This window comes from Taudactylus pleione, unplaced genomic scaffold, assembly GCF_031769625.1.
Source record: "Taudactylus pleione unplaced genomic scaffold, aTauple2 ptg000156l, whole genome shotgun sequence".
NCBI classification, from domain to species: domain Eukaryota; kingdom Metazoa; phylum Chordata; class Amphibia; order Anura; family Myobatrachidae; genus Taudactylus; species Taudactylus pleione.
Genome location: NW_028284558.1, coordinates 2,162,370 through 2,187,480, shown reverse-complemented (window position 1 = coordinate 2,187,480; position 25,111 = coordinate 2,162,370). Strand labels below are relative to the sequence as shown.

Sequence of the window (25,111 nt, the reverse complement as noted above, 5' to 3'; positions counted from 1 at the left end):
GCTTCAGAGTTAACTACTCCAAGTCTAAGCTATTGCCTTTAGCCATTGACTCTTCCTATTTAGTTCTAACCCTGTTCTATCACGCTTCTCCTGCTGCAGCTCCCCTCTAAAATATTTGGGGGGTTTTATTCCAAAGGCGTCATCTTCCCTCTATTCTGTAGACTTTAAACCAGTGTTGTCCTCGATTAAAGCCCTGATCACTATTTGGATGTCTTTGCCTTTATCACTATCTGGTCGCATAGCAGTGATTAAAAGTGTCATATTCCCAAAATTGTCATATATCCTTCAGATGCTTCCCTTATCATTATCTATATCCGATGCTAAAGACATTCGCTCCCTTTTTACCACTTTTATTTGGCATGCCAAGAAGCCCCGTATCGCATATGCCAAACTGATTTTACCTAAGTCGGAGGGTGGCTTCAGCCTCTCAGATGTATCTGCCTTTGAGCAGGCGGCTCTATTCAGATACATTTCAGACTGGCTCCTGCGGAACACTCATTTTACTAATTGTCACCTAGAAGAAGCCCTTTTTTATACGTACTCCCCCAGTGCATACTCCCAAGAAACAGATTCCTTGCACAATAGTTTCCAATGTAGTGTTCTCACATACTTACAAGGCGTGGTGCACTATCAATAAGAAACATGAACGAAACCACACTAGCTACCCTTATAATACCTTCTGGGGTAATCCCTGTTTCCTTCCTGGTTTGGATAGTGGTGTATTTGTGACCTGGAAACAGCTTGGCATCGCTGCCATTCGGTATATCTTTGACTCTGGAGGTTCTATCTGCACATTTGACTATTTGCAGGAAACCTTTGGCATTCCTCATAAGTGCTTCTTTATGTATCTACAAATTAGGCACTTTGCTCAAACGAGACCCCCCGCTTTGCCTATTGCCATAAATAGTGACTCTGATAATATATTGTCTGTTTTGTCTTTTAGCTGTACCAATACATTTGATACGTTATTTATACCCATCTTTACTTAGAAATAAAAAACACTGCCCTTGGGCTGGTACACTGAAAAATTGTATCAATGATATCCCTTCCCTGGAGTCTTCCGAAGTGTTGATACAGCATTGTTCCACTTTGAAATACTTACACTCAATGGATCTACAGGAGCTTCACCTAAAAGTTTTTCACAGAGCATATGTCTCGCAATCACAGAGAAAAACACATGGTCCTGGGTGAATCTGGTTACTATCTAAAATGTGGTGCGATGGATGTTTCATTCTTCCACAATTTCTGGGGATGCGGCAAAATAAGTCATTTTTGGGATAAGGTAGTAGCATTTGTAAACCAAGTCTTTTCTATCAATCTGATCAAACTTCCTATTCCCTGTCTGTTTCTAAATTTTTCACATTGGAACTTGGGTTCTAATTTTAAACATATAGGACCTCATTCAGAGCCGGTCGCACAGAGCGTGCGGTCGGTCTGAATGAGGGGAGGACCTCTTGAATTTTCAAGACGTCCTCCTTTGCGGTGGTAAGGCTGTGGGTTAACACCCACAGCCTTACGACCGCCTAAGGTGATGGTCACGATGGTCAAGACCATCGGGGCTTACGACGAGACCCTAGGTTAGGGTCTCCCTTGTCGTAAGCCCCGGAGAGCTTTCGGCTCTGTCTGAGCCGGAAGCTCTCCACTGACATCACTAGTGATGTCAGTGGGGCCGCCCCCAAACGGTAGGCGTTCCCATGGGAACACCCCCGTTTGGGCTGCCACCCCCACGGCCCGCCTTCCAAACGGGGCGAGCTGTCAATCAACATCAACAGCTCGCCCCCTTTGGATCGAGACCCGCTACGACCGGCGCTGTCGGTCGTAGCGGGTCTCACACATGCGCGCGACGGTGCCGTCGTGCGCATGCTCTGTGGGGGGCCATCGACCCGGTCCCAGCGCATCGGCGCTAACGACCGGGTCTGAATGACCCCCATAGTTCCGGCACTCTCTGTTATTTTAACGGTGGCTCGAAAGATGATTTTGATGCATTGGATAAAAAAAAACCTCCTTTACTTGCTGAGGTTAAGGCTGTAGTGCTAAAACTGATCTATTATGATTGCCAGGCCACATTGCCGGAGATTGAGATGGGGTGGAGCGTCTCTATAAAAAGTGGGAAACATATATTGTTAAGTTAGGGGGTCATTCAGACCCACTCGCGAGTGGCAGTACGCTCGCAAGTGGGTCGATGGTCCCCACTGCGCATGCGGACGACGGAGGGAGCTCCGTCGTGCGCATGCGCGAGACCCGGCGAGCGAAGGACTTTCTATCGCTCCGGGTCTCACACCAAAGGGGGCGTGCTGTCGATGTTGATTGACAGCAAGCCCCCTTTGGTGGGCGTGCCGGGGGCGTGCCTGCCAGACGGAGGCGTTCCCATGGGAACGCCTACCGTCTGAGGCCGGCCCCACTGACATCACTAGTGATGTCAGTGGGAGTGAATTTGGCTCTGATAGAGCCAAAATCACTCCTGGCCTTGCGGCTGGGAAACCGACCGCAGGGTTTCCCTCGCAAGTCCGATGGTCGCGATGGTCAAGACCATCGCGACCATCTTTTTGCACGCTCGTATATGCTGTGGGTGGTGACCCACAGCTATACGAGCATCCAGGAGGACGCTCCATATTAATGGAGGAGGGCCCTGATTCAGAGCGAGCGCTCTGGTCAGAGCGTCCGGCTCTGAATCAGGGCCTTAGACCCTACTGTTCAACAACAGATCCAGAAGATGTTTGAATCCACCACTTGGTACCTTCTCAGACAGGTCTCATGATTATTTATTCTTCAGTTTGCATTACATTTTATTTTATTTTTTTCTCTTTTTAAGCGCCTTATTACGTTAAAGCATATGTTTTCCCATTAACTAGATGTCTAAGCTAAGACCCTTTGTCTTGTCTCCCCTCTTCCCCCTTTATTGCCTACATCTTTCTATGTTTTGTTTAATTATTTCTTGATGGTGCTGCTGGTATTGGTTTGTGTTATATGGGTCATTAAAACTTGTGTTTCACATATACAGTATTGCCTCCCCATATCATAATCCTGTGTTATGCTCAGCCCATGCTACTGCAGGATCACCATAGTATTTTCTTCTTGTTGTGACTTCTGCTTTATGGACCACAAATACTTTTTTACTGATACATGAATGTGCCATGCAGAGTATTATTGCCATTTAGCTGCTTCTTGAGTCATCCTTATTTCTCTTTCATCCACTAGGGGACACTGGAGGTGCTTACGCTGGGGTATAGAGGCGTGGATAACTGGAGCTGGCACTTTAAATAATTCAGAAGTGTGAAGCTCCTCCCCCTCTATCCCCCATCAGCCCTCAGTTTAGAAAATGTGCCCTTGGAGCTGGTCACTACATGCTGTGCTCCAGCAATACATTTGATTTTATTTATTTTAAAAAATGTTTTCAATTATAATGCTGCCTCACAGTGCTGGGGTTGTGGGTGCAGTTCCCGACCATGGCTGTATCGGTGTAAATTTGTATGTTCTCCCCACTTTAGTAATAGACCCTACCGCGGCTATCTCTGCCTCACCTACTCCTCCATGGGCCAATGACATGGTAGGAGTTATGGCTGACTTATCGTCAGAGTTGGCTAAGGCTCATAGGTCTCAACCTCCCTGGATAGCAGGGTTAACAAATCTCTACACAGCCTGGTACTGGTTATAGGTGCCGCTGCTACTTTACCTTCCACTTCCTACCAGAAACCTATTGAAAAACATCCTCTTACAAACGTACTCCAGCCAGAGTAGTCGGACGAGGAACTCCTCACATATGAGGATACGAAAGGAGAATTGGAAGAACTTTTGGATGGTACTGAACCTTAAGACTTACAATCCACCTCTACGGTGGTGGAACCCATGATTCTGGCGATTAGGAAGCTCCTTAATCTACCTTATACATTTGAAAACCGACCAAAGCGGTCGGCTATTTTTTTTTTTTCGTTCCCGCAGCTTCAGGAACAGTTATCAGTGGCCTGAAAACGGACGGATAGGAGGCGTTGTTGCCCATCTGGCTATTTCCATCACCGAGGTTGGAAAAGTGGGAAACACTGCCTCATGTTTAGGCGTCTGTTTCTCGTCTTTTTAAGAAACCTACGCTTCCTGTTCCAGGACTACGTTACTTAAGGGCTTTCCTGATTGTAAGTTGGAAACAACTCTACAATCTATTTATACTGCGGCGGTATCTCAATTTAGGCCTACAATTGTTAGCGCCTGGGTTAACAAAGCTGCAACTTGCTGGGCAAATGATTATAGTCCAGAGGGGGAGGAGCTCTGAGTTACGTCTACTGGCAGAACACATCCGTGAGTCTGCAGTGTTCCTGGGCGAGGCTTCCAGGGAGATCAATCAGATCAGTACTCGCATATCCGCTTCTGCTATTTCCGCCCGCAGAGCTCTCTGGTTCTCCCAGGAGAACTTACACTGGGCCCTCATTTCATTCTTTTCATGCGCCACAGCCCTTTCGTGGTAGAGCCAAGTTGCTCCCACGCAAGCAAGGGGTGACAGAGGTAGAGATTGCCCACATACAGCTTCATGGTGACCGGAATAGAATCTAGCTAAGAAACAGGTGGCATGACTGTCCTCCATCCCACTTTGGATCTCCTGCAGTGAGAGCTCGCTAACAGACATTCATACAGGGCCAGGATTCTGCGGGACGGTATCCAGTCTCTACAAAGTTAGACGGGGCTAGTTCCGGTTCCAGTGTATCAACGATGTGGGGGGTTTCACTCAAACCTCTTTGTGGTGCCCAAATCGGATGAATCAGACAGGCCTATCTTAACCCTGAGATCCTTAACTGTATCTGACGATGTATAGTTTCAATATGGAGTCACTTCAGTCTGTCATTGCGAGCTTGGAACCAGAGGAGTTCCTAATTTCCTTGGATGTTCGCTTATTTCCATGTCCCCATTTGGGAACCGCACTTCCTGCATTTTACAACCTTGCAAGATCGCTTCTCGGCCTTTTGGCTAAGATCAAAGGTAGTATCTGTTCTTATCAGTTTAATATCTCATACGGCCCCTGTCTGGGTGCCATATATTAAATGGATTGTTTGAATAGGAGGATGGAAGAAGAGCTTGCTCTATGCATTGACCTGGTTTTGGTATACTTCCAAGACCGGTGCACGCTTCGGTCGTCAGAAGTGAACATTAATCCTTATTCGGGCGACCTGTTAATCAAGGTTCCATCGGAATCTCTTCTCTTACACTTCTCTGTCATATTAGACTTTAATACTAACGGTTGGATAATCAATTTCAAGAAATCCAATCTCAGTCCGGCCAGAGACTCCAGTTTATGGGGATGATCCGGTATACGGTATTGCACAGGATCTTCCTTCCGGATGACAAAGCTTGGGATATCCGGCTGCTGGTTCAGCTAGTCCTTAGGCTGAAGAGGGTGTCCTTGCTTCTTTGTCTGCGTCTCTTGTGTAAGATGGTAGCTGCTTTCAAGACACTACAATTCGGACGATTCCACTTCCGAGTGTTCCAACCAGACCTGCTATCACAGGGATCAGGATCTCACCTGAATCTACATCGACTAATCCGTTTGGCTCAGGCCACCAGGGTAGCTCCCCTCTGGTGGGTACAATCCCATTCGGAGTATGGAATTGGATAATAGTGACAACGGACGCCAGTCTCCAAGAATGGGAGCAGTGGTCCTCAACTATCATTTCAGGGTCAATGGTCCACACAAGAAAGACAGTGACCCATAAATGGGTTAGAACTCAGAGTAGTTTACAGTGCTCTGTTAGAAGCAGCACAGTTGCTAAGGCCTATTCCGGTAAGAGTTCAGTCAGAAAGCAACGGCCGTCACTTACATCAACCGCCAGGGAGAAACTCAAGTCGCATAGCCATGTGGGAAGTCTCTCAGATTCCCCGGCGGGCTGTGAGTCAGTCAGTAATTCTGTAGGCAGAATAGCCGGGATAGCCATCCTAGAGCATGGAAGCTTCACCCAGACGTGTTCCATGCATTAGTACATCAATGAGATCGTTCTCAAGTGGACTTCATGGCGTCTAGTTTGAATCATCAGCTCCCAGCATACATGTCAGGTACTAGGGACCCACAGGCGAAGGCTGTCGACACACTCTCACAGTTCCGTCGAACTACGACATTTACCGGTTTTCTCCTATCCCTTTAATTCTTCATCTAAATAGAAAGAAACTCAAGTCGGCCTTTGACTTTCTTGGGGCTACAAACTGGCCTCGGAGAAGTTGGTTCTCGGATCTTCGGTCCCTCCTAGCAGATGTCCCATGACCTCTTCCTTTACACCTGGGTATTCTGCTTCAGGGTCTTTTTCATACACCCCAGATTAGCGCAATTGCGTTTATGGGGTGGCTCTTGAAACTGATATCTTAAGACACAGAGGCATCCCAGACTCAGTTATCCTATATAGGCTTCACGACAGGAACCTGGTTTTGGCTGCACATTATCATTGTACCTGGCATTCTTCTATAACCGGGTGTATAGGTCAAGACCTTCTGTTTAGGACTTCCGGTTTTCCTGTTTTTCTCCAAACCGCATTAGAGTCGGGCCTGCGCTTTGGGGTTTTTAAAGGTGCAGGTTTTTTCTGCTTGTTCCATTTTCTTTCAGCGCAAGTTGGCCCCCCATACCTGTCGTGCTGACGTTCTTCAGGAAGTTTTGAGTGTGCAGCCACCTTTTTTGTACCACTTACAGCTCCCTGGGACTTAAATTTGGTACTTTTATATTTTCAGTTTTCCATCTTGGAACCTATTTAGGAGGTTGGTATTAGTATTTGTCTGGGAAGACTGTCCTCTTCCTGGCTTTGGCTCACAGAGTTCCGGAATTGGAGGCTCTGTCCTATAAGCCGCCTTACCTTGTGTTTTCACGTTGATGGGGTGGAACTCAGGACGGTAGCCGCTTTCCTTCCTATGTCGGTGTTGGCTTTCCACATAAACCAGCCTATTGTGGTGCCTTTTTTGATAGAGGACTTGGGTGTTTCCTCTACTCCTGATGTGGTTTGAGCTTGCTGCATCTATGTTGCTCGGATGGCGTCCTCCGCTAGTCCGAGACGCTTTTTGTCCTCTATGATGCTGTTCGGAGGGGTTGACAAGCAGCCAAACAGACATTGGCTCGTTGGATCAGACTAACTATCCGTCAGGCATATGATCGTCAGCATCCTGTGTCCATTCGACTCTTTCCACATGTTCTGTGGGTGTGTCGTGGGCACCTGGGAGGTGTGCCTCCACTTACAATTGTGCCATACGGACACTTGGTTATCGGTTCACCCTTTCTAACGTTTTACGGGTTGATACAATTGCGGCTTCTGCATCAAGTTTTGGCCGCATTGTTCTGCAGGTTCCTCAGAGCGCTCCCACCCGTGGGGTAAACTTTGGGACGTCCCCAGCGTAAGCACCTCCAGTGTCCCCTAGTGGATGAAAGAGAAAATGGGATTTTGGTACTTACCGGTAAATCCTTTTCTCTGATTCCACAGGGGACACTGGATGCCCACCTCAGCACTCTTTGCCTGCCTGTTCAGTTAGTTTCATATGTTGTTGTGTGATCTTCTCTCCTTTTCACTCCTGTTGTTCTCCATCTCCTCTCGGTCTTCATTTTCTAAACTGAGGGCTGATGGGGGATAGAGGGGGAAGAGTTTCACACTTCTGAATTATTTAAAGTGCCAGCTCCAGTATTCCACGCCTCTATACCCCAGGGTAAGCACCTCCAGTGTCCCCTGTGGAATCAGAGAAAAGGATTTACTGGTAAGTACCAAAATCCCATTGTTTGTACGCTGTATTATTCTTGCATTGTTTACCTGTTGATGACGAATTGTATGGTCCCAATGTCAATACTTTTTCTATTTTGTACTGTTGAAAAATTTATAAAAATGTTTTACAAAAAAAAAATTTGTTTATTTTTTTTTATTTGTATGGTGCCACAGATTCTGGTTAGGAGGAGTCACTTGGAGGTTGATCAGAGTAGCTAGAGCAGTTGGAGAACGATTGGGGTTCGATCTGACAGTGGCACTATTGATGTGCACCTTTTTGAAAGCCCAAATTTTGCTTGAGTTATTGTTGAATATCCAGTGGGAGACCATGGTTGAGATTGCTGGATTTGTTGTAGGGATGAAGGCCACCTGTGGTGCGATGGATGTGGCAAGGTTGGACCAGACCAGAGCACGCCCTAATGCCACAGTCATTTGGAAGGTCATGTTGGAGTTCAGTTGGGTGGGGGAGCCCCAGGAGACAGGAACTAGCTTGGTAGATGTTTGCTTGCATGAAGGCATCTGTTTAGAAAACCGCACCTCTGCACAGGAGGCACTAGTGGACTCGTCTGCAGAGAAGTGCATTCAGGGGCGAGAGTAGACTCCATACAAAGCTCTGCGGAGTGGATATACCCACAATTAACTGGATACTTGCTGGATCTCACATCTGTGGAGTAGGGTGTCAGGGCAAAGAGAGAACACAATGTTGGTGGATCCTCTGGCGTGATAGAGGAAGCCAACCACATCCAGTCAGGATGATATATTTGCTACAATCCAAAGGTTTAAAATAATTACTCCCCTTTAATGAGATCTAACCCTTTGCTTTGCAGTTGTTGGTAAACTAGCAGAGCAAGCATCTCTTAACACAGAGCCATAACTAGACATTTGTGGGGCCAAAGTAACACATATTTACCTACTTTTGCAAAATCCGTTCAGCCAGATTGTGCAAGGAACACCTACGCATGGTGTACTACCAAAGGGGAACTTCAAGCTCCTCCCAATGAGGGTATCCTCAGGATAACTGGATAGTGAGATTGTCCTACAAATAGAAGATAACATTATCCTTCAGCTTTAGTTCTGTATAGCATACAGCTTATTATTTTATTACATAGAGAATATATTATAAATAGCATAGCTGGATATAGTTAAGTTGTCGACGGTGACATTGGAGACAGCGTTATGTGGAACCTGGCATTAGGGGTGAGCGGGTTCAGATTTCTGAAATCCGAGCCCCCCCGATCCGAGGCCGATCCGAGTCAGGCTCGACTTTTCCCGCCTGACTCGGATCTGAAATCGAGGCAAAACGTCATCATCCCGCCTTCCGGGTCTCGCGGGTTTTGGATTCTATATAAGGTACCCGCGTCGGCGCCATTTTCTCACTCGGCTGTGGACAGTGAAGAGGGAGGGTGGGAGTTAGGGTTGGCTGGGCTGTGTAGTGTAGTGTAGTGCTGTGCTGTGCTGCGCTGTGCTGTTGTTGTCCATAGGGGCTGTGTCCACTCCTCCAAAGTCCATAGGGGCAGGCTGGGCTGTGTTGTGCAGTTTGTTGTCCATAGGAGCTGGCTGGGCTGTGTTGTGCAGTTTGTTGTCCATAGGGGCTTGCTGGGCAGTGTAGTGTATTGTATTGTATTTATTGTTGTCATCAGCAAAACAAGTTTGACAGACGAAATTACATTGCACTTTTTTAAAACAGTGAATAGCAATCCATGGTAAAGGTTATCACAAACAATTTCACAAAAATAATAAAATTAAAATTAACTAAAGAGATACAATCATAGCATTCAACATGCGCACAGCAGATGGAAGAAAACTAACCCTCAAGCGACTCGTACGTGCCCGAAGTACTCTAAACCGCTTTAAAGATGGGAGCTTATCAAAAAATTCATGAAATGGATGGCTTGGATCCGATATGATACCTTTGGTTCTCTTTAGAACCCTAAGCCCATAAACATCATGAATAGTTGGCAACTGCACGCCAATGATTTTGCTGGCGGTCCTAACAACCCGTTCCAGTGCACTTCTTTCACTCGCTGTGCAGTTGCCATACCAGATAATGATACCAAACGTCAGAATGCTCTCAATTGAGCATCTGTAAAAGTTTAGCATAGTTACTTTGCTAACTCCCGAGGCCCTCAAACGTCTTAGGAAAAACAAACGCTGTTGCGCCTTTTTAATTAGGGACAGTGTATTTAAAGACCATGTCAAATCTGCCGCAACCTGGATACCCAGAAATTTAAAAGACTCAACTATATCAACATCCTGGTTGTTAATAGACACTGGCAATTTCTGCTCTAAACATCTCCTACGAAAATCAATTACCAGTTCTTTTGTCTTGTCACCTTTTAGGAGCAAGTGATTATCACCACTCCAAGAAACCAAATTTTTGATCTCTTTCCTATAATGGGACTCATCATTCCTGCTAATTAACCCAACGACTGCAATATCATCAGCAAATTTGATGATTTTCACAGAATCAGAAGTCGACACGCAGTCGTGGGTAAATAGCGAGTATAATAGGGGACTGAGAACACAACCCTGGGGAACACCAGTCTTAATCAACACTTCCCCCGACACAGCACCTCCAATTCTAACTACTTGTGGTCTATCAGTTAAAAAGTTTAAAACCCAGTTACAAATAGACCCACTTAACCCCAAGTCAAACAACTTAGATGTTAGTGAGATGGGAATAACCGTATTAAAAGCAGAACTAAAATCAACAAAGAGTATCCGAACATAAGAATCCCTCACTTCCAAATGAGCTAAAATAGAGTGAAGTGCTGTAAGTACCGCATCATCAGTGCAACGATTTTTCCTATATGCAAACTGAAAAGGATCAAAATCTACTGGGAAAAAAGATTGAATATGTCCTAATACCAGCCTTTCAAAGCATTTCATTATCAATGAAGTTAGTGCAATTGGGCGATAATCATTAAGGCATTTTACTACCCCCTTTTTTGGAACTGGAACAATATTTGCCTTCTTAAAACATCTCGGCACTACACAATTAAAAAGGGACAAATTAAATAAGACCGTTAATATCCAACTTAACTGGTCTGCACACCCCTTGAGGACTTTACCGCTAATCCCATCCGGGCCGGCTGATTTACACAAATCAACCCGACGTAGACATTTAATCACATCATACTCCTCCAACATAAGAGGAGACTCCCCCACCCGGGGAATTTGGGGCGTAACAGAAAAACTATTCTCTTGATCAAACCTAGAGTAGAACAGGTTCAAATCTTCAGCTAATAGATTATTGTCATTGCTAATCACCTCCTTTTTTATTTTACAACCAGTAATATCCTGGATCATCTGCCACAGGCTTCTCGGATTCCTGTTATCATGACTTCTAGCTTCAATCTTTGCGGAGTAACTAATTTTAGCCCTCCTAATACCTTTCTGCAATTCACACCTGGAAGATTTCAACATTTCTAAATCACCAGATTTAAACGCTCTATCACGAGCCTTGAGTAGAGATCGAACTTCCCCGTTCAACCAAGGCTTCACGTTGGGAAATATTTTAATACTCTTTGTTACTGTAACACTATCCGTACAGCAACCGATGTAACCTAATATCAATGATGCTAGAGAGTCAATATCTATATCGCCATTTACCCTACTCTCATCAATAAACAAATCCCAGTTTGTGAATTCCAACATATCCTGTAATCTAGTCAGTGCGTCCTCCGGCCATATAGTTACCAGACGTCTGACCGGTCGCACTCTCCTAACTAATGACCTGTAAACATGTATGAGAAACAGGGACATATGATCGGATCTGCCAATATGGGGGCAAACAACAGTTTCATAAGCTGACTTGAGGTTTGTATACACCTGCAGTGCAGTGTAGTGTTGTGCTGCGCTGTGCTGCTGTTGTCCATAGGGGCTGTGTCCACTCCTCCAAAGTCCATAGGGGTTGGCTGGGCTGTGTTGTGCAGTCAGTTGTCCATAGGGGCTGTGTCCACTCCAAAGTCCTGTGCAGTGTCCCAGTCCTAAAGGGGTGCTGTAGTGTTGTCCAGGGGGTGCTCTGTCCATCAGGGGTGCTCCCCCCAAGTGCAAAAAATATATATTTTTTTCTGTTTGTGAATTGTGTGCGCAGTAGCCGCACGTGCATCAACAAAGTAGCGCCAAGCATGCGCCTGTGTCATAAGTAAAGAGCCGGCTGGCTCATCCGTTAAAGGGTGCTGTAACCCCCAAAGTGCACTCCAAAAAATATTATTTTTTTTCTGTGTTTGTGAATTGTGTGCACTGTACGTGCATCCTCAAAGCAGCAGCGCCAAATGTGCGTCTGTCTGTTAAAGGGTGGTGTAACCCCCAAAGTGCGCTCCAACAAAAATAAAATAGTCTTCTTTTTTTCTGTGTTTGTGTGTGAAATGTATGCGCCGTGGCCGCACCTGCATCCTCAAAGCAGCAGCTCTAAGCGTGCGTCTGTAAAGGATGGTGTAATCCCCAAAGTGCGCTCCACAAAAAATAAACAATTCTTCTTTTTTTTCTGTCTTTGTGAATTGTGTGGGCTGTAGCCGCACCTGCATCCTCAAAGCAGCAGCGACAAGCGTGCGTCGGTCTGTTAAAGGGTGGTGTAACCCCCAAAGTGCGCTCCAACAAAAATATAACATTTTCTTCTGTGTTTGTGAATTGTGTGCACTGTACGTGCATCTACAAAGGAGCAGCACCAAGCATGCGCCTGTGTCCCTTAAGTCTGTTAAAAGGTGGTGTAACCCCCAAAGTGCACTCCACAAAAAATAAACAATTCTTTTTTTTTCTGTTTGTGTGCGAAATGTATGCGCAGTAGCCGCACGTGCATCAACACAGCAGCAGCGCCAAGCGTGCGCCTGTGTCATAAGTCAAGGGCCGGTTTGGACATCTGGTCCGGACTGAAGGACGTGCCAACAATTTCTGACATGTCTACTGTCACTGCATATGATACTGTCACCATTGACAGAATGGTGGAGGATTACATCGGTGACAGCATCCAAGTAGGCATGTCAGACAGTCCGTACCTGTACTTGCAGGATAAAAGGCAATTTGGAGGCCCCTGTACAAACTGGCTCTATTTTACCTGAGTTGCCCCCCCACCAGTGTGTACTCCGAAAGAGTGTTTAGTGCAGCCGGGAACCTTGTCAGCGAAAAAGGCGTAGGAGGTTGCTTCCACAAAATGTGGAGAAGATGATGTTCATAAAAATGAATTATCAACTCTTCCAGGGAGACCAGCCTCCAGAACGTACAGAGGGACCTGTGATGGTGGATTCCAGCGGGGACGAATTAATACTCTGTGAGGATGATGATGTACACAACACTGAAGAGAGTGAGGAATCGGTGGATGAGGAGGTTGAGGACGACATCTTACCTCCGTAGAGCCAGTTTGTGCAGGGACAGATTAATTGCTAGCTTGTTTTGTGGGGGCCCAAACGAACCAATCATTTCAGCCACAGTCGTGTGGCAGACCCTGGCGCTGAAATGATTGGTTTGTTAAAGTGTGCATGTCCTGTTTATACAACATAAGGGTGGGTGGGAGGGCCTGAGGACAATTCCATCTTGCACCTCTTTTTTTTCTTTGCATTATGTACTGTTTGGGGCCTAGTTTTTCAAACTGCCATCCTGTCTGCCACTGCAGTGTCACTCCTAGATGGGCCACGTGTTTGTGCTACCCACTCGTGCCGCTTAGCATAGTCATCCAGCTACCTCGGTGCAACCTTTTGGACATAAAAACACTATTGTGAGGTGTTCAGAATAGACTGGAAATGAGTGGAAATTAAGGTTTTTGAGGTTAATAGCATAGGAGCAGAAAAACCCACAAATTCTGTGATTTTAGCTTTTTTTATGCTTTTTAAAAAGAAAAAAAAATACAGATCCAAAACACAAAACCCAGAACCCAAAATACGGAAGGGTGGTTTTGGCAAAACCAATCCAGATCCAAAACACGAAGAAAGATCCAAAACCAAAACCCAAAACACGAAAAGTGGTTGGTGCATACCCCTACCTGGCATGCAATTTACCGTATCGACTTTAGAACTTTAAATATGTTTAAAGTTCTAAAGCCAACACGGTTACAATCTATTACATTACATAACTACCATGTTGGCATGCCAGATTTCAAATAATGCTGTACCCCTTCTCTTCATTGGCATTCTAATTATTGATAATGCATTCCAATCCTAGTATAGCTCAATCTTACTCATATTCTGTGTACAGTTCTATATCACTGGCCATTTATCTTGAGAAAACACTGGAGATCTCTCCAATACAAAGATGTAGTCTGTACTTATTCCTCTTCTTGGAGAGTGATGACTTAATAAGCATCACACAGTGCACCACCACGCGAGATTGCCAGACTATCTCTGGATTCCAGATCATTCGCTATTTCTGGAGTCTGAAGCTGGTCATAAACTGAACGCTAATGATTCATATCAGCTGATGAAACAACTGTTCAGAACGATTATTGTTTAGTGTATGGACATGAACGATAATTGTTCACAGCCTGAAAATGGCTAAAAAGTTGTCTGAATTGTTTAGTTTGGTTATTAAACTTGTCCGATCCTCCTGACTGTCATTAAGCTGTCTCCAGGCAGTGAATGAAGATCACTTGCATACATTGTGTAGTGTATGGAGGTGCTTTAATTATCAGGCTATCATTCCTCCCATCATCCGTCCAGACATCTGCATTAATTGTACAGTCTATGGCAGGTTTAAAGGACATTCCAGAAAAATTGGCAAGAATGAAATACCACCCAAGGTTATAAACAATCTATCCACACGGGTCTTTCACAGGGGAGATGGTTTCCCCAAATTGTGGGGCTCATAGAAGCAGCAGCCTCTGCTACTATAACTTTCTTCTGACTTTTTGGACCTTACGGAGATCCTAGAAGAGCAAGTAATAATGCAAATTCACTTTATCATGGCCCTGCCCTTTCTATTTTTGCATTACCAACAGACCTTTGTTAACATTTATTTATTAACATTTACTTGTATAGCACAACCATAATCCATTGTGCTTTACAATTAGGCACAAAACAATCCTAGAACAGTAATAAAACCAGACTGGGTAATAACAGACCAACAAAGAGACAAGAGGGTTCAGCTGTCACATCCTAATTCATTTACGTATATTCTCAAAAACTAAAATGTTCTGATATTTAATTTGCAGCTGAATCCGTCGTATGGGTGAATCCTGAAATAGCACATTTAGGGTCACAGGGTTTCGAAGATCATGTCCTGGATGGAACAAGTAGTGAGTCTCTGGAGTATCTATTTCCTTTATCTGTCATAAACTCTGGAAACTAGATATTTCCTCTTATTTTATCTTTAAATAGGTGTTGGTTGTATAGTATTTTTCCTCCTTCTACAATGTAGGCATTTCTCCAGTTTGCAAAACCACAAACACGATGTTGACTGGTGTCCAATTATATTTCCCAACATCAGGGCAACTAGCCAAATATGCAAGAGTCTCAACTGTTTGCCCTTTTACCCTGGTATAGAATACAGAGGGATGGTGCTCAAGCAGTGCTACTTTGAATTCCATTGATAAGAGCTCCTGCAATTAGCACTCTGCTTTGAAAACCCATCTTCAAACATTCCACTACAGCATGAAAAGGCTTTCTATGAAGGAAGATTTATATAAATGGGAAAATAAATCTGCAGAAACTGAATAATGTCTAAATCTGGACCAGCTTTCAAAGATATTTGAGTGGTGTTCATTCTGGTACCCTTACAATGTTTAACGTATTGGTTGCTTATAACCAGCATGTGTACAGAATGCTTGAAGTAAAAGCAGTTTTATTTTGATTCTTTTGTGTCAGAGACTGATTTGGTAGAATGCTCAGCGGAGCCTCTTATAAAGTTAGAAAATTAAAGTTAATGGAACGAGAAATGAACATTCTTAGCGATGTTGTTTTTTTTGCTACACAATGGTTCAGTGGTTTTAGTAAATGTATAAAATACTCTTATTCAGAAGTAGAGTTTATCATCACTTTCTTTTTCTGTACATAGTACAGTTGCACGCATCACTTCAAAGTTGTTTTCAGGGAAGTGGGACTAGCATGGTCTAGTCATGCTTCTGTAGTGCTAGACATGCCCCCACTAGGTGTGACCATGCCACCAAAGCCACCTCATTCATATCTGTTTTTGTTGCAAATGTCATTTTTGTTTACTATGGTGGTGTTGTTTTTTTTTTTTTTCCCCACATTACTCAATATACATCTGGAAGGTGCAACATATATAAGTACCAAACAAGGTGTTAGGGGCTTATATAATAGCCTGCGAGATGCAGACCCTAACAAGATGCCTTGGAGTCTGACCATTTTAAAGAGCCAATCGTTTAAAAGGCAAAGCCAACCTGGTTTTGCCTTTTAAATGATTGCCACTTTAAAAATATTGGCAGACTTGCCGGATTCTCGCCGGAGCTTGCATTTTGCAGGCTATTACATAAACTACATAATCTCCAACTCTTTGCTGTGCATCCTTACATACAGCAAGGAAATCCCATAAAAATGCACTAACTCAGGGATAGCGCTCAAGGAGGCAAGGTAGTTGCCTAGGTTGCCAATGGTTAGGGGCGCTTGCATCACTGAGACTCAATCATTCAGTGCCCACATGGCACACTGGCCAGTAACATGGAGGAAAAAAGGCCAATAACTTCCTACACGTGAAGCTATCAGTGCTGCTCCTTCATGTCAGTGCTAAGAAAGAAATCTAGCACTTGGCTATGTTGTCACAGGCAAGTGCGACACTGTATGTCGGGGATGTTGTCCCGAATTCCTGCCTACTTAGGCAAGAAGCAATGGCGATGGGACCATAGCGCCCAATTGGAAGCACAACTTCTCAGTTGTGTAGATCTCCTAGGGCATGCTTCCCAATTGTCCCATTCACGGGCCGAAAAAAGGGTGCAGTTTCCGCCAAAAGTGGGCACATCTGGGCAGAATGTGGTGGAGATGGGAAGGGGGGGCCTATTTTGTCCCAATTTAACATTTGTAAAAGTTGTGGTATGCCAAAGTGCCCCTGGAGCATTCATGTACCCTTACTCTCTGAGGAAATTGCATGGATGCAATGAAATGCATCAGACAGCTGATTTACCTTACCTACCGCCAGTAACACCTTCCACCATCTCCTAGAGGACGGTAATTCCTTCCACAGTCACAGCTGTTTATACCAATGCAAACTGCAGTAGACACCAGCCTCCCATTACTTTTGTGGTATGTAACCCCTGCTTATGCAGCTATCTTAAGACGGGTTAGGTATGGGTTCCCGGCAGTCAGGATGCCGCCGGTCAGAATACAGACAGTCAGAATCCCTACACTATAAGGTAAGCTACTTACCGCTAACCCTTACCCCTAACCCTCCCTCCCCGGTGCCTAAACCTAAGTTCCCCCCTAGTGCCTAAACCTAATCTCCTCCTTCCCACACCCTAGACCTAACCCTCCTCCTGGTGCCTAAGCCCTAAACCTAACCCTACCCAATCCCCCGATACTTACTTTCAGGATGCCGGTGGTCGGGATACTGGAGCCGGGATCCCGACGCTGATATTATGACCATCGGCATCCTGTACGAGTGTTGATTATATAAAACATACATTTCTGGCAGCCTACGGTCACTTTATAAAGTTATGAACATTTGTCTGTGGGGCGTACAGTTTCTACAATCCTCATGGCCACAAGGAATAAACAAATTTACAGCTCCTCCGTGCATATAGGTGTTGATCTTCTGAGTTCACACATTTTCTAGATCAGTTCCTATTAGGACTATTCTAGATTATTGGGACAATAGACCCATATCAAGACTATATTATATTAATATTACTATTATTTTGGGACAAGAGATGCCGTTATACAACATTCATAGGGGCTTATCCAATTAGCCGCGATCATCGAAAAACAGACATTTTTCACCGATTATACCCATCATCCGGTCCCGAAAAAAATAAGTGCCAGCGTCGGGCGGCATTTCGGAGCTAATTGGATAGCTCCGCGATGATCCATTAGCAGCGCTACTTTAGCTGCAATGTAACCTCTTAAATTACTAAATTACTATACTAAAAAATTCCCCCGTCCCCCCAATTTTGTTTTATTATAAAATAATAATAGCTAAATTAACATGACTCCGTATAAGTTTTTTTTTTAACAAATATGCTGATTTGTTAATGAAATTATACTGAATCGAGTTTAAAAAACTAGTGTTTACGCACTTTGTTTCAATTTATTTTAAACCATTTTGGGGACATTTAAAACAAATAAATATTTTATACAGTTTAAAAAAAAATATTAAGGCAGAGGTCCCAAACTCTGTCCTCAAGGCAACCTAATGGTCCATGTTTTCAGGATAACCATGCTTGGTCACAGGTGACTTAATTAGTACCTCAGTCTTTTGATTTAACCATATGTGCTCAACCAGTGATATCCTTAAAACCTGGACCGTTAGGGTGTATTGAGGACCGAGTTTGGTAACCTCTGTCTTAAGGTGTATATACAGTCAGGTGCGTAAATATTGGGACATTGACAGAATTTTCATATTTTGGCCTCTATTCACTACCACAATGGCTTTGAAATGAAACAAACAAGATGTGCTTTAACTGCAGACTTTCAGATTTAATTTGAGGGTAATTACATCCAAATCAGGTGAATGGTGTAGGAATTACAACGGTTTCTATATGTGCCTCCCACTTTTTAAGGGGCTAAAAGTAATGGGACTATCAACTCAAAAGCTATTTCATGGACAGGTGTGGGCTATTCCCTCGTTATTTCATTATCAATTAAGCAGGTAAAAGGTCTGGAGTTGATTCTAGGTGTGACATTTGCATTTGGAATCAGTTGCTGTCGACTATCAATATGAGATCCAAAGAGCTGTCACTATCAGTGAAGCAAGCCATCATTAGGCTGAAAAATCAAAACAAACCCATCATAGAGATAGCAAAAACATTAGGTGTGGCCAAATCAACTATTTGGAACATTCTTAAAAAAAGAACGCATCGGAGAGCTCAGCAACACCAAAAGACCCGGAAGACCACGGAAAACAACTGTGGTGGATGACAGAAGAATTATCTCCTTGGTGAAGAAAAACCCCTTCACAACAGTTGGCCAAATCAAGAACACTCTCCAGGTGGTAGGTGTATATGTGTCAAAGTCAACAATCAAGAGAAGACTTCTCAAGAGTGAATATAGAGGGTTCACCACAAGATGTAAACCATTGTTGAGCCTCAAAAATGGGAAGACCAGATTAACGTTTGCCAAACAACATCTAAAAAAGCCATTACAGTTCTGGAACAACATCCTATGGACAGATGAGACAAAGATCAACTTGTACCAGAGTGATGGGAAGAGAAGAGTATGGAGAAGGAAAGGAACTGCTCATGATCCAAAACATACCACCTCATCAGTGAAGCATGGTGGTGGTAGTGTCATGGCGTGGGCATGTATGGCTGCCAATGGAACTGGTTCCCTTGTATTTATTGATGATGTGACTGCTGACAAAAGCAGCAGAATGAATTCTGAAGTGTTTCGGGCAATATTATATTCTCATATTCAGTCAAATGCTTCAGAACTCATTGGACGGCGCTTCACAGTGCAGATGGACAATGACCCGAAGCATACTGCAAAAGCAACCAAAGAGTTTTTTAAGGCTAAAAAGTGGAATGTTATGCAATGGCCAAGTCAATCCCCTCACCTGAATCCGATTGAGCATGCATTTCACTTGATGAAGACAAAACTGAAGGGAAAATGCCCCAAGAACAAGCAGGAACTGAAGACATTTGCAGTAGAGGCCTGGCAGAGCATCACCAGGGATGAAACCCAGCGTCTGGTGATGTCTATGCGTTCCAGACTTCAGGCTGTAATTGCCTGCAAAGGATTTGCAACAAAGTATTAAAAAGTGAGAGTTAGATTTAGGATTGTTTAGTTTGTCCCATTACTTTTAGCCCCTTAAAAAGTGGGAGGCACATATAGAAACCGTTGTAATTCCTACACCGTTCACCTGATTTGGATGTAATTAACCTCAAATTAAATCTGAAAGTCTGCAGTTAAAGCACATCTTGTTTGTTTCATTTCAAAGCCATTGTGGTTGGTGAATAGGGGCCAAAATATGAAAATTATGTCCCAATATTTATGCACCTAACTGTATATAAAATTATAGAGTTTGGTCTGAGTAAGTGGGTCTGAGTGGAATTCTCTAACGTTGTTGCATCAGATGCGGCCTTGTCAGAGAAAGCTCAGCCTGGCATGGTTGCATCGCAAAGGACAGTGTCAGTCAAGTGGTTAATACATAATGTTTCCACACTGAAGCATTCTTGATTACTGGTGATAACTTAATTATTGCTTCCTATAGTGCACATTGGATAATTATTATAACTAGTCTGCTGTCTATCTTAAAGCACTTGTTCCTAGGTCAGTTAATTTTTTGGGGTTATTCTGTGTAGTTTTATGTTTTTTTAATCTATTTGTACATCATCAATACAGTGTTTTTCAATTGCTAGTTTGGTGCTCTAGCTTCACTTGTGCTCCGATTCTCTATATTTCTGTAACTCTCAGCCCTTTTTTTTTTCTCAGCAAGATGAAATTAAATTTTGGCACTGCTCCCCTTAGCTGGGCGCACTAATGCTCCTTCTCAATGTCTTGGTATGAAAGCCCTGAATCTCCCCAGGTTATCACCATCGGCCGATGTAAATGTCTGCTTCTTAACCAAGGCTGCCATCTTGCATTATAAACTTAATGCCTTTTGCCTGAATTATAGGTGTACTTGCGCAAATCAAGTGATTTTGAGCTGTGCTTTTGTCATTGTGCACTCCTTAAATAAGGCCTAAAATATGTTTGTGTAAATTACAAAGAGATCATTGCCTCCCCCTGGGTTTTGCTGACAAAGGAAGGCAGACCGTTGCTACACTGCTGTACAGCTTCTGCACTTGACAGAGCTCCCAATGTTTTCAGTAAGGCTTTGCAGTTGCCTAGCACTGGAGTACACACAATTAAACTGCAATGCTCAACTGCTCTTTCAAGCCAGCATGATGCTAAAAGGCCCCCATTGTACGCCAGTTCCAGTCCGTTTTCAAACTGTTAATATAAACAATCTCTGAACACATACATTAGTAACTGTATTCCATTTTGTCTGCACTCGCAGATGGAGCCAGTTCTCACACTGAAGTTGATGGGAAATGTGCCCGTTCTAGTTGAACACGATTATAAATTGGGGAAAAGAATTATAACATCGTTTGTATTACTTAAGACCGTTTTGTTTTCATAATCTGCAAAGCACAAATGGCTATCAGGAAATACATGTATTGTTACTATATTTTATTTGTGTAAAATGTGTTTGCACTTTAGGGATTGCAATATTTGTGGTGCCAAAGTTATGTATTCTTGACTGAAGTATCATGCACATTACTTGATTGTCTATTTTTCCTACCTCTCTTCCAGGTTATATAAAGATTAGGTAGCAGAGGTGTTTCTAGAGAGGAGGGGGCCCGTGTGCAGTCTCTGTCACGGGCCCCCTCCTCTCAGTCTGGCGGCCGGCAGCGCACTGAGCGGTGCGCAGCCAGTGCCGCAGTTATCGACTCTGGGCACTAGAGTGTGCCCAGAGTCTGTAGCTCATGCGCAGGTCACCAGGAAAATGGCCGCGGCGGTCATTTTCTCTGTACTGTGCATGTGCAAACGGCGGGAAAATGGCCACGACGGCCATTCTCTAGCCGTTATTTTACAGCGCTGACACCGGGGCCGACGTGGGACTTCGGAGAGGTAAGTATAATATGGGAGCAGGGTGTGCGGTGCGGGCCCCCCCTGGACCCATGGGCCCGTCTGCACCCATTATAATTAAAAAAAAACCTGTAGGAAAAGATGGGTTGGTGGGGCTTAATCAAATGATTTCTCTTCAAATTGGTGGGGCAATCTCCTCCATAAAGCCTGTGCGCTGCTGTTGATAATGCAACTGTCATCACACCTGCCATTTCTGGAGCTTGCGGGAAGAGGGATATGGGGCAGGTCTTCCCTCTAAATTATGGAGATTCATAGACCTTCCTAGAGAGTATATAACTATAGCTTATTGACATTACCTGGCTTCATAGTTGAGACCATGGCCATGGCTATGAAATCTTCGGTGGAGAGGATGGGGCTTCTATAACCGTTGAGATTTTTTTTTTCCATTTGCCTTTTACATACTTCTGAGTAGGGTATTTTATATATTTTGCATTGCTACCTGTCAGCATTCTATAATGGCACCTGAAAGGGAGTGTGGACACACTGAGCAATAGGAAGCTTGTACCTTTTTATATTTGTCTGCTACTGTGCTTCAGAGACCAGTTGTGTCCCCCCACCACAACCACCTTCAAGCTTCTGGCTCACGGCTGTTGTGAGACCATCGATTCTGCTAAGTGAGGAGGATTGGTGGGTAGGTTTATTGTTTTTTTTCTTCTGAAAGTTTAGGATTTGTTGAGATAACTCAATTTTATATCTTTATTATGTATGTCCTGTAGTTGGTTGTTTTATTTCATCTGTCCCATTTAAGCAGTTCTATTTTTAAGTACAGAAAGTAAATTTGATTTATTTTAGTTTTACAATTCTAGTATTCTATGAAGGCCATGAAAAATCAATACAATTCAACATACTAAGAAGAATTCTGTTTTTGTGGGGGTTTGTTACGCTCTGGTTTCCTGCAAATATGTACGGTCTCCTATTTGTTTGTTTGCAGGCACCATTTTAAATAAATATAAAAACTTGCTTAAAGGTGCTTGTAATCTATCCTTTATTTGGTTTCCCCTTTTTGTGTAAGTAATATGTGAAAATGTTGTTTGTTTTAGTTCCCTAGCTTTGGATGAATACATTTTTGTGGGACAAATTGGACCGGATTCAATTAGGCTCAAAACTTTACCGTGCAAGGAAAATTGTTGTACCCTCTGACTTTTATGTCCAGAGCTATCCAAATACAAAAAGGCATTTTCCTCCTGCGGTAAATCCTTGGCTAATGCGCATTAACCCATAAATTCTGGTTTAAGTCTCTGGAGCCATGGGTAAACACCAGTGACGTGTGGTGAGGTAAATGGCTGGGGAGGCACTGGCTAGTATCAGAGCCAGATATAAAGATACATATATGAACCCAAGGGTACATGTGGGCATTATACAAAGGTGCAGCAGTATATAGTGCTGGAAATTTGGTGAGTTTTGATCAGGGATATGGGGAAAAGGTAGACAGGGGAGGCACTGCCTCACCTGCCATACACTTCTTACTCCACTGTTTTGACTTTAAAAATTATTAGAATAATACAGAAGATATTTATAATATCTTCATTTTTTTCTTATTACTTAGTCAAAACTTTGGAGTATACCTAAGTATGACAGGAAAGGCTCTGTCTCACCTAACCGCACATCACACACATTTGCGGCGGCCTCAGAAAGCCCTACTCATCACAGATTTCTGTTCAAGCCTCAGGAGCAGGTGAACAGAAATCCGCATTTAGTGCAGCCTGTGGTCTTTAGGATTGAATAGCCCCGTACACTGCTTTGAGGCTAATTTGTATATATTCAACAGGCAGTCATTCATTTCCCTCTGGTCCCTTTTGCTCCAAAATTCTAATTTATTTCCCATAGTACTGTCATCTAAACAAACATAATAAGAAAATAAAGTTTCTACAGTTTAGGATGTAGTACAGATAGGGCCATCAATTTTTAGCATATACACAATGCAGAAGGTCTTATTGAAAGATGACTGGAAAAATGGTGGTGCTTCAAATGGGCTTTTGCAGGCATCCACAGAATGTACAGAAAGCTTTTCAGTAAAATGTTTATAACTGTGTAATGCTATTAAATCGTATGAGAGATTTAAAATGGTCCTAGTGTGTCATTAAAGCATACTTGCTAACTCTCCCTCATTGTCAGGGAGACTCCCTGAAATAGCAGCAATCTCCCTGAAGAGCATAGCAATCTCCCTGATTGCACTTTACCTCCATTATGAAGCTGCTATATTAAAAAAAACAGAGATATATACATTCAAATGGGATAATTAGTATCATGTCACTACATTGGTTATAAGGCGCAATGATCCCTATGCATTTTCTGAAAAGTATCAGAGTGTTTTCATCAATAAATAGATTTTACTAACTGCTTTGGGGCTCATTTACATGTGGATGTAAGTCAGGTTTATGACACGCCTCTCATATGTAGCAATACACATTCATTTTACCGCACGCTCATAGGTGTTGCTTTCACAATCTCCCTCAAATGCTTTTTTCAAAAGTAGGCAAGTATGCATTAAAGATGGTCCTAGTGTGTCATTAAAGATGGTCCTAGTGTCTAGTTAAAGAAGAAATCAACCCTTTAAAATGTTGTATTGGTCTTCACAATGTTAACATAAGATCTTGAGATAAGATTTGGGGTTCTGGCTCTAGGGTCCTCCTAAAAAGCAAGTGCAACAATAAGTTTCAACAAGTTAAAATGTTTATCCTCCACAGGGTTTACTGGACCCCGTTTAGACTAGCCAAGGAGGAGGATGGTTTCCAATTGTGCTAAATGTAACACAGACTTCTGCCATCTCCTTTGGATCTGTCCTGAAATGTCACGTTTTTGGTCTGTAGTTACTAACTGCATGATGAGAACGAGAGTGCGTATCCCTATTTTTCATCCTAGATTTTGTATGTTTGGGATTGGTATGGATGACTATGCTATTCTCCAATTATGTTAATAATTTATATATGCTGGCTAAGGTTTCATGTTTGTCTATGTCATGTTTCTTTATTTTTGATGATATATACATCCAGATTTGTATGGTTAATACTATTGTTATGGTTTTTGACAATGATTCTGTTTCTTTCTCTATAATGTACATAGCGTTCCCGCTAGGCTGTTTTAGAGGGGCGCGGCGCCCTGCCCTCCTTCTGGCCGGAGCTAGAGGGAACACTAATGTACATATGTACACTTACAGTATATTTACGTTTCACTTGTGCAATTTGTATATTATAAGTCTTTGGGCTCGATTCAAATGAGGGAGCTCCCGGAGCTATTCAATTCTGCGCGCAGTTAGGTCGGGGAATGCCTGTTCTCCCGCCCCTTGTGCCTTAAACAGGGTGTTTAGTCACAAGAACGGGCATTCTCCGACTAAACTTTCCGGAGCGATGCTGTTTTCCCAGAGCTAAGGGCAGAAAACAGCATTGCGCCTGTCCTTTTGTCGGATTTCTGCTTTCACCCCTGGAGGGGTGCAAGTAGAAATCCTTAACAGCTCACTCCCGGCACTATTTATTTAATTTTCGGTCAATTGAATAAAGCCCAATGTATTTACTTGTTAAAAAAAAAAAAACTTGAATTTTATGTAGTCATCTACAATGTAATTCTGCCTGGAGCCTTTAGCCATACTGTATTGCTCGACTTCATAGTCCTATCACTGGCCTATCTTACACATTTAGAAGCGTTGTCAATGTCATGCTCATTTGAATTCACTGGGAA

General features: G+C 43.4%; 1 protein-coding gene and 1 non-coding gene across 5 annotated transcripts in view; both read left to right on the top strand.

The window, feature by feature from the left end:
* RBMS1 (RNA binding motif single stranded interacting protein 1) overlaps positions 1-25,111 on the top strand; it is a 356,477-nt gene that overhangs the window by 45,835 nt on the left and 285,531 nt on the right. The window lies entirely within an intron of this gene.
* LOC148521604 (U2 spliceosomal RNA) lies at positions 4,934-5,115 on the top strand. Its single transcript, XR_015878814.1, has one exon. It is a non-coding gene; the product is annotated as a U2 spliceosomal RNA (small nuclear RNA).